This window comes from Cannabis sativa, chromosome X, assembly GCF_029168945.1.
Source record: "Cannabis sativa cultivar Pink pepper isolate KNU-18-1 chromosome X, ASM2916894v1, whole genome shotgun sequence".
In the NCBI taxonomy this organism is placed as follows: domain Eukaryota; kingdom Viridiplantae; phylum Streptophyta; class Magnoliopsida; order Rosales; family Cannabaceae; genus Cannabis; species Cannabis sativa.
Genome location: NC_083610.1, coordinates 76,511,035 through 76,517,052, shown reverse-complemented (window position 1 = coordinate 76,517,052; position 6,018 = coordinate 76,511,035).

Here is a 6,018-nt window from a genome sequence, read left to right as displayed (position 1 = left end):
AATAAGGTAGATTGCATTATAAGGAGTCCTAACCACTTTGTTCCCCCAGTGCAGCATCACGTTAGAGTGGACGAATTTAGTAAAATTTTATTTTCTAGGGTTTTTCTAACGCGAGACTATTTAGGTCGAGATGACATTACCCTTTTTGCTAGAGGGAAAGCCAATTATGCTAAGATAAATGGTTTGGATCCTTCATATTATTTGATAACTTGTATCTGTAATTATATCTGATGTAATCTGACATAGTGTATCTTTTCTCTTTTTACAGAGCAACCGACTACTTCCAAATGGGTCTGCTCAATAACTTCCTAGATGCCATCAGTTCTAGATTTGACGAGATCCGTGAGGTGGCCAGGGAAGGCAAAAACAAAGGCAAGAAAGGATAAGCCTCTAGGAGTAGATCTTAGAAGCCAGCACCTCAAGCCTCGAGCCAGGAGGCTGCTCTAAAGGTTCCAGCCCTAGAATACTTGTCTACTTCCTTATTTATCTAAACGAACTTGCTCTTGATGTGGCACCAGTACAACATGTGCCTATGGGGAACGTTGAGGAAGAAGCTCAAACAGTGATGGACCAGTCTTGGCTCCCAGAAAGCGATCGAGTATTGCAGATGGAGAGGCCAACAAAAAGGCGAAGCTGGAGATCAAGAAAAAAGTCCGACAGTTGGCTGCCATGAGGAGACAAGCTGCTAAATCTTAATCCTAAAAGGGGTCTGATGTCTTCGAGAGTGGAAGGCTACCTAGGAGAAGCACTAGAACAACAAGGGATAATCAAGATCCACCTATACCACCCCAAGCGCCCAAAATCATTCCTGCCATTGCCACATAGTTGTCTTAGGAGAAGACAACATTCCCTCCATTACCTTCTTCATACTTCAATCTTCCTGTCAGGCCTACATCAATGATAGAGGAAGCTAAAGCGCACATAGAGGCTATTGAACAGTTTTATGTGAAAAGGCGTGGAAGTGAGTATGATAAAGTGAAGAAGTTGGCCAAAAGTATCTTCTCCAGGCGCAATGCTGAGTTTGCTGATTATGACAAGTGGACGAGTCTTTTCATGAAGAGACTTCATCCTAGGGTTGGGACTGATGTGACTCTGTTCTTGTCTAATTTATTGGACCAGATTGCTACCACTAGTTGCAAACGTGGGGCTGACAGATTCGCAATGATGATGAGTAGGGATCCTGTTTATGTAGTGGATGCAATGAGGACTCAAGCCAACGTTGTAAGTTCTTTGTTTTACTTATATTGTCTAAGGAAAAAGATACATTTGTTTCCTTTGTCTGATTTATTTATAATTCTTTTCTTAGGTGAGCCTGATGGCGGAGAGGAGCTACTCCTTGGTCAATAAACTGGCCTACAAACTAGAGTTGCTGAAGTTTGAACATTCTAATGCCAAACAAAGGAGAGAAGAGGCCACCAAAGCTTTAGCAGATGCCTGCCAAGATGGAGTCCATCATTAAGAAATGGATAAATGATTCTTTGGAGAAGACTACTGCTCGTGAAAAGAAGGCCATCAAGGAGCAGAAAAACCGTGGGGACATGTACAAAGAGAAATATACTCAGGCTCTCTCTCAGATCAGTGACTTGGAGGCAGACTTGAAGCAAGCAAAGTTAGATTTTAAGGACTCAGACCGAAAGCTTACCTTTTTGTCCAATGAGTACGACAAGCAGACTCGCATCCTGGATGACAAGATTGTTGCTAAAATGAATTTGGAGAGGAAGGTGAAACTTCATACTGACTTGAGGCAAAAGGCAAAACAGGCTGAGAAGAAAGCTGTCAAAGAGGCTTAGGACACCGCATCTGAATTAAAGTTTACTAAACAATCCTTGGCTCAAGCTTGTGAAGAGTCCAAGAAAAAGGCTTTAGAGCTAGAGAACAAAATTCAAAAGACTTCATAGCTAGAGGATCAACTTCAGAAAGTGACCCAGGGGAAGCAAGACCAAGTGGTTAGGACATCAAAAGCGTTAAAACAAGCTTTTGTACACTCTTTGTACACCATTTGGAAGCTCAATAAATCTGTGATGGATTTTCTAGATGACAAAAATAGAGAAAAACTAATGCCCCAAGTTCTTGAACTACATGAACTAGACGAAGCCAAGAAGGCAGCAATGGTAGTAGAAGTGGTCGATCCTAGAACTTCCCTCCTAGAGGGTGAAAACTTGGAAGAACCAGCTCTTCCAGCTATTGATGCTGCTTCCCTTACTGACTCTGCGATCCTAGAGGTCTCCATTGATGTCCGGCTTGATGATGCTCAGCCACCAAAAGACCCAACTTTGCCTTATCCAATTTTATCCAACTTTAACTTACTTTTAATACTTTTATCATTTGGGGGATAATGATCTCTCTTTTTGCATATGCAGAGACAATTTTTTATGCCCTTGTTTAGGGGCTTTTAAGTACGTGGTCACATTTTAGACATTTGTATACTTTTATTAACTCTTTAAATATTCATGTTTTTATCTATCAAGCTTACTATGTTTTAATCTTATTTCCAGCCTCCTGAGGTTCTGGTTCCAAAGGCCCGAGCCTTTGGACTTTCAATTAAATGCTTAGATTTAGTTTTTTCTTTTTCATAAGTCAATTGTATTTCTTGGAACATGGTTCCAATGGCCTAAACTTTGATACTTTTGACAACTTACTTTTAGAAAATTTTTAGTAAGTATGTTTTACTTTAAGATTTTGAAATGTAAATATTTAAGCTAATTAATTATAACAAAATCAAACCTTCTTTGGTAAATGTTACTTACTTCTAGGACTTTTCAAACATAAATATTTAATTAATCTTAATTAATTAATTTCTTTAAGAAACCTAAACGTCTTAGTTTAGTTAACCTGAGTTAACTATGAAGCTTGAACATCTAAGTTAAATTAACTTGAGTTAATTACAGAGCCTAAATTTTAATTTGAGTTAATTACAGAGCTTGAATTTCTAAGTTAAATTAACCAGAGTTAACTATGAAGTCTAAACTTTTAAGTTAAATTAACTTGAGTTAATTACGAAGCCTGATCTTCAAAGTTACATTAATTGAAGTCAGTTATGAAGTCTGGACTTCTAAGTTGTTAATTACGAATTAACCTAAATTAATTTTAAGTATGATTAGGCAGTGGCTTACTTCCGGTTCCCTGTCAAGAGATAATGATATAATGTATGCTACCCCCAAGTGATTAAGAGTTTAGACTTTTGATCACTTGTTACAAGACAGAATTTTCACACACCAAATATGAAACGAAAAATCCTTCTCTATTTAAAGAGTTCCTTCCCTGAGGCGTACATGGAAATTAGACATAAAAATAAAAACAAAGAAAAATGAAAAAGAAGCTAGTCACCCCCAGTCTACTGATAGTATCGGCGCAGATGGTCAGCGTTCCATGCTCTGGGAATTTTTGTTCCATCTGAGGCATTCTGAAACGCTCCGACAGTTGGGCATCTATAATTCTTTTCACATAGGATTCTGTATATTCTTACTCAGAATATCATACAGTGCCATTTTGCTTTCTAGAGATCTTCTCCATGATTTTCGCCAACTCCTCGACTTTGCACTCCAAGCATTGAGTTTTGTCACTTGAATACTCTCTTCCACGAATGCGATCACTGATATGATTTCTCATGTTATTCCTACAGGGTCTAGCTTTTTTTCTTTGGCTCTTTCTTTTTTCTCATTAAATCTTCTTCAGAGGCTGTGCAATCCCACACCGCCTGGGGAAAGGTCAAGTGTGATGATTCTAAGACTTGTAGGTATGAGACTATGGATTGATTGGTACTACCTATATCAATAAGGTGCATCTTATTTTTCGGTAGTACATCACGAAAGAACTCCACGGTTAAGCGTGCTTGACTTGGGATAATTTCAAGATGGGTGACCTACTGAGAAGTTTTCCCAAGAAGCGTGTGAGTGAGGACAAAGCACGCTGGAAACATTTGTGTTGGTCTGTAGGGTCAGTCATCATTCTATGAAGCAGCGAGAGTGACGTACTCATGTATAAAAGTTATCATTCTACGAGCGTAAGAGCCTAATGGAGGCTTGAAGCGGGGACGTTACAGCCAATGTCCCAAACTATCAATAAGAGCTTACTACTTTACATACAATTCTCTCTTCTAAGCCAAACTAATTTCATATACTAAATAAACAACTACTCATCAACATCACTACTTCACTACATTACCACAACAAACAATTAACCACATATCCATTTTTTTTTTAAGAAAACAAATACAAATTTATTCTCAAACCATCAGGAGGAGTAGCTGATGGATCTTATATATTCTATTATCTTTTCACAAATTAACAATGTGTGACTCTCTAACAAGTTTTGTCGTTTTGATTTTTTTTTTCTATTAAAAAAAATCCTTACAATTATAGTATGTAAATTTATTTAATTAATTTAAGCTAGATGAAATCCAAAATAATGATACTACTACAAATATTAACTCTAATGTAAGTCTTTAAATCGTTTTTGTGTTTGTACTTGTTGCCTCGACTCTTAAACTGTACTAAATGAGCATTGTTATTAGGCATGCATCAGGTGTGTCTAGCACTTTCTCGATATGTCACGTTGCGATTGGCTAGCGATACTTCTTAAAAGTTATTATATTAAACTATGTGTGATCCGATACTTAGTTGGACCAATAGCGATACTGACACATAAGAGAGTGCTAGGCACTACTGATGCCCTTTAGCATTTCTCGTACCAAATTAGTGTCACATTATGTAACATTAATAAACACTTAGAAAAATGAAATGAAACTTAAGAGAGATAGAAGACTTAGAATGATTTGTATAGCATAAGGGAAAAAAACAAGCGAAATTCTACCAAGATCTATATATATATACGTATATGAGAGAGAGAGAGAGAGAGAGAGAGAGAGAGAGAGAGAGAGAGAGAGAGAGCCTATAGTGATGAAACAAGAACATAAATGAAAGGAAGAAGAGGTGGGTTGGGAGCATTAAAACAGACCAAGAAAACCAATTCAGTAAAGAAGAAAGAAAGTGATGACGATGATGATGAGAGGGGTGTTTGAATGGTCATCCTTGAATTCTTAAATTCTGCATTTAATAGTGAATTCAAGATGAGTTAATGAAGGCAGGTAGATAGACTACTAACTTGAACTCATCCCTTCCTTCCTTTCAAGCCCTCTTTAATATATATATTTATTTTTCCCTTAGATTTCTTCGTATTAATTATCACCATTTTTCAAATTTGGTGGCTACAAGACAAAAATACCCTCTAATTTTGGAAAATATTTTTTTATATGTCCAGACTCATTTTGACTATTAGCGATAAAATAGTTTGTGGTATTTAAGTCATTAGCTGTGTAGTCTATTTTAGGGTCCCTGCCAATTTATATATATTTGGTTAGAGAAATGCTAAAAAGCAACGCACACCGGTGCCTAATATAATAACTTCACCTCAATTAAGCATCAAGTGCTAATGTGATAGTTTTTAAGAAATATAGCTAATTAATTATAAGCAGTCACCGCTAGTAAGTTTAGCTCTGGTATAGATAGATTGGATCTGTGCTTAGGGACTACCTAACCCAAAAGTCCAATAAAAAAATTCTCTTTTAAAATTAAACAATTTTTTTTTTATTAATTTTAAAAAATACTTCATTTTCTTTTACATAATGGCTAAATTTTTTTTGAGAAAATTAGACTCTATATCTTTTTTATATTATCCTTTTTTATTTTTACCCTCTTTTTTAAAGCCTATTATTTTTACCTCTTTTTTTAAACACTTTACCGATTTTACCCCTTAATATACTCTCCATGTAACTCTCTTATATCAGGGTATTTTAGGTACAATACATATAAAAAGTGGTATGTTTCAATTAAATATAAAATTAGAGGTAGATTTAATTAATTGATAAATAAAAGAGGTATTTTTTAATATACCCTAATGCATATTTCAAGACCAGCCCTGACCTCTAAAAGGTGTGGTTAGCTACGGAACCCTCCTAATTAATTCCCATATGTATAATTGTATTGAATATTGATCCTTATTATGTGCATGTTAGATTAT